Here is a 13,919-nt window from a genome sequence, read left to right as displayed (position 1 = left end):
ACAGCCCACGAAGGGGTGCACCAAGAGTGTCCATCTCAGGTAATTGAGGAGGCTGAGCCACTGGGCCCTATAGGACACCTAGAACACAAAGCCATCTATCAACATAGGGAAGCAGCCAAAATGTGGAGACAAAGAAACAGGTCACAAATGAAAGAAATGGAGGAAAGCAAACTACTGGATACGGAGTTCAAAACCACGGTTACAAGGCTACTCAAGAATCTTCTAGAGGAGAAAACCAAGATGACGGCATAGGTTAACGCTGGAGATTGCTGCCTCGAACAACCAATCAAAAATACACCTCAAAGACAGAACGGACATCATCCAGAACCACAGAAAGGCTGGCTGAGTGGAAATTCTACAACTAGGAGGAAAGAGAATATCATACCCAGACTCAGAGGAGGCGCAGTGCTGAAGTGAAATACTCAGGTGCGGAGTGCGCGCGGAGCGGGCTGGCGGCAGAGGGCGCGGTTGTTGTTCTCAATTGGGAGGGAGTTTCAGACTCTGAGCTCTAGATCCCAGCGAGTCTCTAGGGACCCAGACTCAAACAGGAGAAGCGGAGCTGTCTGGCTTCAGTCGGAACTCGAAGGCAGCTTTCTCTCCGAGGTTTGCAGCGGTTGCTAGGACTCTGTGAGGTAGAGCTCCTAGGTACGGAACTGAGAGCAGCCATAACTGCTCGCTTCCCCTGCCCTGTAGATACCCGGGGACCCGCCCCAACCAAGCCCTGGGTAGAGCCATTTGCCGCATAGCCTCAGGCAAATGCTAGATTAGCACCGCCCTAGAGATCCAGCACAGAAGCTCTCCCACTGCAGACACAGCTGACTCTCATAGCCAGTTGGCCTGGAGGTCAAATCACCCCCGGTATTGCCAACAACAATCAAGGCTTAACTACAACAAGACTGCGCACAAAGACCACAAGGGGGTGCACCAAGAAAAGATAAAAAAATGTGAAGACAAAGAAACAGGACGCAAATGTCAGAAATGGAAGATATAGAGCTCAAAACCACACTTTTAAGGTCTCTCAAGAACTGTCTAGAAGCTGCCGATAAACTTAGTAAGGCCCTCGAAAAGACTGATGAGACCGCCGATAAATGTAGTGAGATCCTCAAGAAATCTAATGAGACCCTCGATGTTGTGATAAAGAGCCAACTAGAAATTAAGCATACACTGAATGAAATAAAGAATACTATACAGACCCCCAACAGCAGACCAGAGGAGTGCAAGAATCAAGTCAAAGATTTGAAATGCGAAGAAGCAAAAAACACCCAACTGGAAAAGCAAAATGAAAAAAGAATCCGAAAATACGAAGATAGTGTAAGGAGCCTCTGGGACAGCTTCAAGCGTACCAACATCAGAATTATAGGGGTGCCAGAAGATGAGAGAGAGCAAGATATTGAAAACCTATTTGAAGAAATAATGACAGAAAATTTCCCCCACCTGGTGAAAGAAATAGACTTACAGGTCCAGGAAGCGCAGAGAACCCCAAACAAAAGGAATCCAAAGAGGACCACACCAAGACACATCATAATTAAAATTCAAGGGCAAAAGATAAAAGAGAATCTTAAAAGCAGCAAGAGAAAAATAGTTAGTTACCTACAAGGGAGTAACCATATGACTGTCAGCTGATTTCTCAACAGAAACTATGCAGGCCAGAAGGGAGTGGCAGGAAATATTCAAAGTGATGAATAGCAAGAACCTACAACCAAGATTACTCTACCCAGCAAAGCCATCATTCAGAATTGAAGGTCAGATAAAGAGCTTCACAGATAAGAACAAGCTAAAGGAGTTCATCACTGCCAAACCAGTATTATATGAAATGCTGAAAGGTATCCTTTAAGAAGAGGAAGAAAAAGAAAAAGGTAAAGATAAAAATTATGAACAACAAAGTGACAACAAATACATATCTATTAACAAGTGAATCTAAAAATCAAATGAATAAAAAATCTGACTAACAGAATAAACTGGTGAATATAATAGAATCAGGCACATAGAAAGGGAGTGGACTGACAATTCTCAGGGGAACGGGGTGTGAGTGGTGCAGGAAGAGACTGGACAAGAATCGTACACCTATGGAAGAGAACAGTGGGGGTGGGGGTAAGGGCAGGGGGTGGGGTGGGAAACGGGTAGAGGGTAGCTATGGGGGGGGAAGAGGAACAACTGTAATAATAAAGTGAACAATAACGATTTATTTAAAAAAAAATAAAATGGTAACAGGAAATGAGTATTAAAATTATTGGGGTGATTGCTTGGTAGGGTATAGAAATGCTAGTCACACTTTTATACACCTGAAACTAATATAATATTTTATGTCAACTGTAACTTAAAAACTAAAAAGTTACAATTAAATAAAATGGTAGCAGGAAGTTTCAGCCTCTATGCAATCCAACATCTCAAATAGGATTTTTCTAAAATCAGCTTAAAAAAAATTCTGGATGCATTATTTTAAAAAATACTTCAATTATTTGTTGTGTCATAATAGCTCATTTTATATTGAAATCTACATTTTTGCTACAACTAGTGATGATAATTAAAATCACTAGATACTTACTGTTTGATAGTATAGGTAAAGGTATGGTAGATGGTGGGAAATCATACTATTCTTGCTATCAATATAGCTCATGTGCCTCATTAAACTAAAACATGCATTTTTCTGAATTGTGAAGTGTTTATATTAAGGTGATTTCTAACAAGAATGTGTTCCTTTTAGGAATAAAATGGATTGCACTGAGCATTTACAATGAGTCAACTTAATTCAAATAGAATTTCTTCTAAGTGAAATATTTAATATTTCTCCTCAAAATGAATTTAATTACCAGTGTTGCCATTTTTACTTTGTGAATACTACACGTGAAAAGATAAGGTTTCAAAAACATTAAAAAATTCTAAGTCCAAAATTGAAAAGTTATTTGGACTCAGCCTGGAGAACACATGCCCCCACATGCAGGAGAGATAGAATGACTGAGGTTACTGTTTACACTGCGGCAGTGTTTGGGGGAAACTTTAGGGCGGGAAACAGGAAGTCATTTTCTTTAAGAAAAATGCAATTTTATTCTGACGGTTTTCAAACCCAGTCTTTCTTCAAAGGAAGAACACTCTAATTTTAAATACAGTTCATAACTGTTCCTCCAAAAAATGCAAAAAATGGTGTGAAGCAGAAAAGGATTATTTCTACTTTGACTGTATTGTTTTCTTATGCAACTAAATGTGAAAGACAATGAAAGAACTATACGGAGCAGTCATTTAAAAAGCACAGGGAGTGAGCTAACAATGATGAAAAATAATAGCTAAAGGCAATTTTATTTTCTCAGAATCAGGGTCTCATTAGATGCTGTCTAAGTTTAATACGTTCAGTAAGTTGAAAAATAACTTTTCTGTTACCTTAGTATATAGCAAATATATTTTATAGACTCACTGAATACCAAAAGGCAGAGAATCTCCTAGGAAAAATAGACAAAATCTTAGGGAGTGACAATTGTCTATTTTTCTGTACAATGATTTCAAGCTTTGGAAATGAAAAATATTAGGCCACCCTTCTTTAATTACTTTGAGTTGTACAAAATACGTGGACTGCCTATTATAGCTTTTGGTGGCATTATCTAAATTACCTTTTCAAGCTTGGAGACTGAAACAAAAGAATACAGACAAAATATAGCTTCACAAAAACAAACAAAAAAAAACAGACATTGCAGATAATATCAAATGGCCCAGGTAAGGTATAGTCCCTTCTCTTTTAACTCATCTTCAAAGATTCCAAGCGCTCTTAATCCAATGAGCTGTACCATTAAATAGAAAGGAGAGAGTTCACCAAAATTAAAAATAAAAAGGTTTTGTTTTATTTTTCAATGTATCCACATTGCCTTGCAAAAGTCAAGTTGCATCATTAATTAATATTTGATGTCTTTCATTTGTGGAAATAATTTTTAACTGAGTTGGCCCATCTTATAGGAAATGGGGACTTGCCTTCTCTTCCCAATTTCTTCTTTCACACACACACACACACACACGAGAGAGAGAGAGAGAGACTCCAAGAAATCAGCAATAATCTTACTTTGTTTTTTCTCTCTTCCTTTAATATAGAAACTATGTTTCCATTTGTCCTCACATGCAACTTTCCATAATTTTCTAAGGGTGCGTCCAGAGGAGAGTCGAGGGGAAAGAGACTTCGTTTGAGGAGCCTGTTTGCACTTTAAATTACCCCTGACCATGACATTTATCCTTGCTAGGAATTCAGTTGGGCAATATGACTAGTGTGACAGTGTAAACGTATGCAAGCCTGTGTAATTAGTGATGATGGGGAAAGAGAAGTGAGCATAATATTGGATGGGAAAGAGAAAAAGCATGATCCCTTCTAGTCCCCAATATTCTGCGTTTCCAATTATAAGAATTTGAAGATGAGTGCCACAATACATACATACATACATACATACATACATACATACATACATACAGTGGAGAGCCTTGTCTAGAATTATAACACTGGATGTCAAATGCTCTGAACTCTGCTACTCGTCTCCTGAGTGAGCCATTGTGTACTCACGTACAATGTAAACGGGTAGCTACTTCAACGTCAAGAATCAGGCCCAGGAGGGATTGATAAGAGTTAAAGGACCACTTCTAGCAAGTCAGTTTATTTACATAGCAGCAAACATGCCAGACAAGGCCAGTTTTGCTTTCATGAACTTGAGATTCTAAGTTCCTTCACGAGGGTAGTAGGTGACATCAGCATATTTCAAGCCTAAATGATGAGTTGGAAGTATATTCCAAATATGTATTTTCTTACTGGGAGAGGCAAATCAATATTTAAATAGCCTTCTTTTGGTATCTTTTAATACTGTTTACTGGGTATGTATAATATTTGCTTAGTCTTATGTGATTCTAATATTAAATTCTTAAAGGAGTTTAAAGAGAAAGCAGAGAGAATTTCACATTAAGTAAGAGTTGGAAATTAATCAAATCCTAGTTCCAATTTGCAAATCCTTATTGCTAAAACTTGTTCTAATATTTTATATACTCATCATTGTAATAGAACTCCTGGTGGAAAAGGGGAGGGATGATGACTAGGCAACTATTAGATATTAGGTATGTAAAACATAGTAAACAGAATTTGTGAGGACATGGAGATTAAATGGGATGAGTGTGGTGCAATGATAACATGTCTAAGTAACAGAAATTTTATTCTTCCTGTGTACACTTTATCCTTCAGGCTACACAGAGTCATACATAAATTAATCCTAAGATAATCAATTTAGCATGAAATTGTATAGGCAACTGTTTAAAAAACATAACTAATAAAGTTTATAAAAATCCCATCTGTTGTAATCAATAAATTTATTTATTCTAAAAATATCTTAATGTTTTTATGGCCTCTTTTTTTTTCTTCTTGTTAATCCTCACTTGAGGATATTTTTTCCATTGGCTTTTAGAGAAAGTGGAAGGGAGGGAAGAATGGGCAGAGAGAGAGAGAAAGAGAGAGCAACATCGAAGTGTCTCACATTGATTGGTTTCCTTTCACATGCACCCCAAACTGGGGTCAGGGGTCAAATGGGCAACTCAGGTACATGTCCTTGACTGGGAATCAAACCCGAGACCATTTGGTGCATGGGCCTGTGCTCTAACCACTTAGCTACTAGCCAGGACTATAGCCTCTCTTTTAAACGGCAGTTTCAGTTTTACAAAATCTTGTGCAAAAACACCAGAGTTGCCAATGCTAGTTCGCCTCTCCTTCCCCCAAACCCAGTTTCTCCATTGTTATTAATATATTGTAATAGTGGAATACATTCATAACAATTGAACCAATATTGATATATTATTAATTAACTGAAGTGGTTTATTAACTAAACCATTAACATGGTTTATATTTAGTTCCACTCTTTGAATTATAAATTTATATGGATTTTGACAAATGTATAATGTTATGGTCTACCTTTATAGCATAATATGGAATAGTTTCACTGCTCTAAAAATTCCCTTTGCTTCTCATATTTATACCAACTCCCTTTTTCTGAACTCCTGAAAACCAGTGCATCTCAGTGTATCTATAGTTGCCTTTTCCAGAATGTCATATAGTTGGAATCATACAGTATATTACTTTCCAGACTGGCTTCTTTTTCTGGCTTCTTTTACCTACATGGTGCCCTAGCCAGTTTGGCTCAGTGGATAGAGCGTTGGCCTGTGGACTCAAGGGTCCTGGGTTCGATTCTGGTCAAGGGCACATGCCCAGGGTTGCAGGCTCGATCCCCAGTTGGAGGCGTGCAGGAGGCAGCCAATCAATGATTCTCTCTCATCATTGATGTTTCTCTATCTCTCTCCCTCTCCCTTCCTGTCTGCAATCAATAAAAATTTAGTAAAAAAAAAAAAAAAAAAAAAAAAACCTACATGGTTTTTGGTTTGTTTTTGGGTTTTTTTAAACTTTACAGTTCATTTCTTCCAAGGTTTTCCAATTATGAATAAAGCTGCTATAAACATTTATCTGTAAAAAGAAATAATTATAACCTAGTTGGTGGGAAAAGGGGGGTCAGAATGGGGGGGCCGAGATTAAGGTCTGCTAAAGGTCGGTGAAGGATCAGTCTAGGGGACTCAGCCCAGGTTCAAATCAGAGCATGCAGACTGCCCCGAAACCACAGTCTAAAGACAAGCCTGAGGTTGTCAGGCGGGAAGGTGAAGGAATGGGGTCATAATAAGAGCAGCCAGCGTGCAAGAGCAGCACGGGGCAGGCCGTTTTGAGCCAATGGAGCATGGAAGGTTTTTTATTCCATTTATATCAACCACTGGCCAGTGATCCCACTCCGATATGTGCAACAGAACCCAGGATTGACACCTGGCTCCTGGGCCTCGGATGCGACACACTCAGCTGGCGAGGCCGGTGAGGGTTTGCTCTAATGTGAGGAGCCCAGACCGTCCTTGGCATGAGCGCACTTGGACGGAGTCCTCCTTGCTGCTAATTCAGTCAAGGGACCTTCATTGGTATTAGGGAAGTCTCAGCCTTCCAAAATAAATACCATTCTATGCATGCATCTGTCTAGCTGGGTCTCACTAAGCTTTTTCAATTTTGAAATGAAAGTTTTGCTCTTACTAGATGGGACAGCATCAGAGGCAGGAGTTTTGTGGTATAAAGTGGAATTTAGAAATAAAATTTAAACATCATTATATGGTTGTTTCTGCAGACATATTTTTTTCTGAGCCAACCCACATTCTAGAATACTCATATTAACCACCACAAATTTAAATATGTCTATATGTGGTTTATAACATTAAATTTCTGCTGACAGATAATAAAATATCTTGAGGTTTTTTTTCTTGTTACCCTTTCAGTCTTTAGTTAGGGCCCTTATTGAATTTTTCATTATTTTCCCTACAGGATCTAGAAGTTAATAAATGACAGTGTCATAGGTTAAACAATGTGCTAGAAAGAATAATGATAGGTAATAAATGATTAGATACATAGATAGATAGATGGATAGGTAGATAGATAGATAGATACATGATAGATAAATGGATTTTTAAATAGATATAGGTGAATGATAGATAGATAGATAGATAGATAGATAGATAGATAGATAGATAGATAGATAGATAGATACATAGATAGATACATAGATAGATACATAGATAGATACATAGATAGATACATAGATGATAGGAAGATATGGGAGTACATTTAGTTACACCCATCTGATTTCATTTGATTCTGGTCAGATTCCATGAAACATGTAAGTCTAAAATCGGTATCAATGGGCCAAAATCAAGGTATCAGCAAAGCCACAAAGGCTCTGGAGGACACTCCTTCTCGCCTTTTTCAGCTGTGGGAACTGCCGGCACTCCTCGGTGTGATAGTTAATTGTATGTATGCGTCAACTTCACTGGTCTAAGGGGTGCTTACATAGCTGGAAAAACATTATTTCTAGGTGTGTCTATGAGGGAATTTCCAGAAGAGATTAGCATTTAAATCAACAGACTGAATGGATTCCCCCACCAATGGAGGTAGGCATCATCCCATCTTTAAAAGCCTGGAAAGAACAAAAGGGCAAAATAAAAAAGGCGACCATGTTCTCTCTGCTTGGGCTGAGACATCCATCTTCCTGTGCCCTCGGACATCAGCAGCCCTGCTTCCCTGGCTTTCAGAATCTGACCAGAATTCACGCCAACAGCTTGATCTGCTCCCAACCATTCTCAGGCCTTTGGACTTTGGCTGAATTACATCACTCACTTTCCTGGTTATCCAGTTCATAGACAGCAGATCATGGAACTTCTGGGCCTTTGTAATCACCTGAGTCAACAACTATAATCTTAATATCCTCTTGGTTCTGTTTCTTTGAAGAATGCTGATTAATAGTACACTTGGCTTTTTGCCACGTCACTTGCAGCTCCTTGCTCACACCGCCTCATCCTCTTCCCCCGTGAGTAATCTTCCTCCGTCCCTCTCTGATGAAGACATTGTGATTGCATTAGGTCCACCCGATAATCCAGGATAATTTTCCCATCTCAAGATGTTTAACTTAAATCACATCTGCAAAGACCCTTTTCCATATACAATAACATTTCTAGGTTCCAGATATTAGTAAGAGACATTATATTAGTGGGAGACATTATTCCGCTTATTATATTCACACTAGAGGCCCAGTACATGAAATTTGTGCACAGGGAGGGGGGTGTCCCTCAGCCCAGCCTGTGTCTTCTCCCAATCCGGGACTCCTTGGGTAGGGACCCTAGGCCTGGCTGGCAATCAGGGCCTATCAGGGTATTCCTTCCCCAGGCTGTCAGCAGCTGGCCCCACCCCCGCCACTGCCACTGCTTGGCACTGCTTGCCATTTGTGCAGTGTTGCACTCCTCCCCTGCCACTAGTCGCCTCCCTCTATGGGCAACAGGCATGGGGTGCGATCGCTTAGCAGGCCTGAGCCTCCCTCTGCAGGGAGATCACTGACCGGCCCCGCACACTCGCCACAGAGTCGCTGGCCGATGGCCTGGGCCTCCCTCTTTGAGGCGAACAATTGTGGGGCTCCACCCACCCGGCGGGGGCTCCATGTTGCAGAGACCCTCCCTCTCAACCAATCACCCCATTGGCCGGTTGCCTGGGCCTCCCTCTGCAGGGCAATCTAGGGACAATGGCGAGACTCCATGACCAATCACATCACACCCACCTTGGCTAGCCTGGTGCTAGTACATATCATAACATAGTCATCTGGACGGTTGTCTGCTGTTCGGTCGTTCGATCAATTTGCATATTATGCTTTCATTATTATACATTGCATGATCTTTCAAAATTATATTCAACCCTTCCCATTAACACAAGAGCCCACATTCCATAATTAGAGACAAGAATAATATTGAGAGAAGTGGGTTGAGTAATCTCTGCTCCAATTTCTGAGATGTTTGCCCTCAGGAGACCCATCTAAAGATTTTATCTTTTTCAGGTAGACTCTTGGTTTCTTGCAACGCACAGCTACCTTTTCTAAAACACACAATTCTGGATTCTAGGCACTCTGTCATCTTCAGGCATCACTGAGTTCATATGTATCTTTAAGATCACGCAGATCAAATTGGTTAAAGATGAAGATCTTACTCCCAAATAATTCTAACTATCGGACCAACGATTACCAAAGAATTCACTGTGGATTGTTTTTGTCCTAAAATATTAATAGATGTTAATGGAGGAAATTATGCCACATGAGCAAATCAGTTTAGAGAATCCTGATTTTAAAAATATTAAACACCCATTTTACCGTGGCCCTACAGAGTGGCTTCAATAAATTAACACATGTTGAAATTCTCCTAGAAGGGGTGGGTGTGTGTAGCATTTTCCAGTTATGTCACCCTTTTTTGAGGAATTAACTAGAGGGGAAAGTGAAGATGTATAGATAATAGATTGAGACACACTAATCTAGACTGTGCAGACATTACAAAGTAAACACAGAATGCTTGCAGCTATAAAGAAAGGCAAGGTATCAGAGAGCTGTAAGCATTCTTTCCTGGGAGCTTTAGAGAAAGAGAATGGTCTATGACAAGTTTGAAATAGTGCTTGAATTTAGTCCCCCATGTCTTTTAGCTAGATATGCTCTATGTATCTACCAAGTGTTGTTTAAGATACGTATTTTAACTTGGCATGTGAGGTATTGCCCCTCTCTAATAATGAGTAAACAAATGCTACTAATTATAAAAATTTGCATATGGTATATCAATATGTAGGACCAGGTAATATCTGAAAGAGTATTTTCTGAGTGATCTTTAGGGTACCACAAGAATGTTTACTTTCTGGAGCCAGAGACAAGAAAATAGTGTTCAGTGGTTTTCTGTACCTGGAAGCACAATTCTTCCCAGGATTTTCCTGCCCACCCTGTTCACAGGCGTAGGAAACAAAGGAAGTCCTAAACAGATGGGACTGTATCAACATAAATAGTTTTTGCACAGCAAAGGAAACCATCAAAACAAAAAGAACCTACTAAATGGAAGGAGATAGATGCATCTAAGAAGGGGTTAATATACAAAATTTATAAAGAACTCATGCTACTACTCAACACCAGAAAAAACACACAAACAATCCAATTTTAAAAATGGGCAAAAGACCTGAATAGACACATCTCCAAAGAGGACATACAGATGGCCCAGAGACATATGAAAAGATGCTCAACATTACTAATGTCAGAGATATGCAGATGCAGATTAAAACCACAATGAGATATCATCTCACCTGCCAGTAAATCCACAAATAACAAGGGTTGGCTAGGATGTGGAGGAAAGGGAACTCTTGTGCACTATTGGTGGGAACACAGATTGGTGCAGTCACTGTAGAAAACAGTATGGAGTTACCTCAAAATATTCAAAAGGGAATTGCTGCTCTAACCAGTGTGGTTCAGTTGGTTGGAGCATAATCCTGTACACCAAAAGGTCGCAGGTTCGATTCTCAGTCAGGGCACATACCCAGGGCGGGGTTGATCACCGGTCAGGGTGCATATGGGAGGCAACCAAAATTGAAGGAAGGGAGGTTGGGGGACCCAAAGAAAAGGTAAAGGGATTAAGTAGTACACATCGGTAGTTACAAGATAGTCACAGGGATGTGAAATACAGCAGAGGGAATATAATCACTAATATTGTTTTAACTATGTATGGTGCAATATGAGGTACTGGAAATATGAGGGGGGAAACTTTTGTAAAGTATATGATTGTCTAACCACTATGTTGTATACCTGAAACCAATGCAAAATAATATGGAAAGTAAACTGTAATTAAAAGTAAAAATAAAAATAATTTTTAAAGAAACGCCAAAGGGAGACCAATGAGCAGCCTTTTTGTGATGCCCCTAGAGGTAAGTGAATAGGTCTTTCTGACTGTAAGATTATGTAACTAATCAATACAGACAATAACAAAAATAAGTATGGGACATACAAAGGTTACAAAAATCTTTTTTAAAATATATTTTTATTGATTTCAGAGAGGAAGGGAGAAGGAGAGAGAGAGAAACATTAATGATGAGAGAGAATCATTGGTCGGCTGCCTCCTGGACACCCCACACTGGGCATAGATCCTGCAACCTGGGCATGTGCCCTGAACCGGGAATCAAACTGTGACCTCCTGATTCATAGGTCGACGCTCCACCACTGAGCCACACCGGCCGGGCTACAAAAATCTTTTATATAATGGTTGTTTGAATTCCCTGTAGAAAAATAAATCCAATAGGGTCATTCAAAGAGACATTAATTAATCCCCGGAGTACTCAAAACCATGGCCTTTGTAACAAAGTGTCATTCCCTGGAATCTGAGTGGATCTGACCAGTGAAAAACCCCAGAAAAGGCCTCAGGTGCATCGGGGGGGAAACAACAAGGGAAACACGTTATTTTTACTCTATCCACACATTTCAAAAGAAAACAACCAAATAGCAAGGGTGAAATGAGGAGAATCAACGTGTAACAAACAGGGCCAGCTACATAATTTGCAAGACACGGTGCAAAATGAAAAAGGAGAGCTCTTGTTCACAGAGCTGATAAGAAGCTTTCTCCTTGCTTTCGCCATCTGTCTCTTTAATGCTGCCCTCTCTTAGGAGAGTGAAGACCTCCCAGCCCTGCCCCACAGCTGGGCACAAGAGGTTCATACCCAATCATAGCCTTCTCCACACACCCAGACCCCATGGGGGTGGCGGCAGAAAGGGAGGGGGAGGGGAGCTGGTGCCTGAGCTTAGGTCCTGGGACACATGGAGGTGGCAAAAGGCAGGAATCCCCCCACCCAAACCCAGGCTCCAAGCCCCTGGCACAGATTCCACTGTTCCATCAGACTTGAATTATACAGCACACATGCAAAGATTAAATTATTAAGAATTTCAAGATAGCAGTTGCAGAGTATTAAACCCCAAGAGCCTGCCTGCACTGGTCACACACCCCAGAAGTGGGTTCTGGTCATAGCGGTGGTCCAAGCCCAGGACATGATTAGATCGTGAGGAATGAGAGCTGGCTGAGCCCATGGAAATGGCTATTCAGGCACATTGAATCCTGCTTTCCATATCTTTCTCTGCTCTGGTGAGCTGCCAAGGAAAATTAATGAGGTTTAACCAAATCTGCGATGAAAGTGAGACTTTCTGGGAAGTGCTTCGAGTTGCTTCATTTTTTTTTCTTATTATTGGTGACATTTAATTAACAGTGTTGCTGTTACTGAATAACTATAAAAATGTTTAGGAAATAAATCTTTTTACCTCTCCTACCGGTTACTCAAGCCACTCGTTTTTTCTATCACTGTAGTGCCAAACAGATCCACAAATTTTAATCTAAGGTTTATTGAATTTAATTTCCCCACTAGTTGAAAGTTAGCTAATACAAAGGATGTACAATTATGTATTTAGTAAATGATGGAATCGGAACAGTTTTCTCTGCTTATTTTGTACATCTGCTGGAGTTATCTAGCAAAATCCTTATATATTGCTGCATTTTTTTTTTCATCTGTTTGGCAAAAATTCACAATAAAAGGATTGAGACACAAAAATTTCAAAGAGGGCAGTTAGTATTTTTTTTTTAATGTATCTTCTCTTCTCTTTGCCAACCTCAGAGAATCTAGAAGCCATGACATAAATCATTAAGTCCCAAAGCTAGAGGGGACTTAGAGAGAAGGGCTGCTAAAGAGAATAGCAATGTTTCATTACAACTTCCTCAAGTTCTTTCAGAATTATTAAATGATTTCTAAGCTTCTGACAAGGGAATAATATAGCACCAAATGAAGTCTTATTAACTGTAAAATATCTCAGTCTTGAACAGACACATTATCTCTATTCAGCCACCTCCAGGGGTTAATTTCACACCTGGGGTTTAATTTGAGGAAAGAAGAGAGTACTTTTTAAAAATAACATATAGTCTCAGCCTGCTTTGCTTCAGTTTTAAGAAATGAACACAGAAAAAAATAGTTCTGTCTGAATCCCAGCAGCAAAAACACGGAAGGGAATGAATTTTTTCTCAGGGTTTTTGTCTGTTATTATTTTCAGCCCAAATGTCGAGATCTGGAAAGATCAACATATTCTAAGGTGAATAAGTGCACAGTGACACTGAGTTTCTAGAGGGGTGGACAGTCAGCAGGAGACAGGATTTATCACCTTTGCAGAGCCAGCTGGTAAGAAAAGATTCCCAGAAAGAAAAACAGGAATCGCATTCTCTAGAATGAGCTCTTCAAAGTAGCCTTAAATTGTTTCCTTTTAATTTCAGCAGAACTAACAGAGAAAATAGAATTGTTGACTTATATTTGTCAAGATTAGCACACTTATAAGGGCAAATTAAGGTGAATCTAGCTTTTCACTCGATGTGCTTCAGAGAAAACAAATGGTTGTTTAAGACAGATGTCTCTTTAATCAACATCAATTTTAAAAATTATGTATCCCTGATTATAAAATATTTTGCAAATTCTAATTTTTCTTACAGCATATCACATCCCCCAACACTGACACAGAGTTACA

Source organism: Myotis daubentonii, chromosome 1, assembly GCF_963259705.1.
Source record: "Myotis daubentonii chromosome 1, mMyoDau2.1, whole genome shotgun sequence".
Lineage (NCBI taxonomy): Eukaryota > Metazoa > Chordata > Mammalia > Chiroptera > Vespertilionidae > Myotis > Myotis daubentonii.
This window is presented reverse-complemented; position numbering follows the sequence as displayed.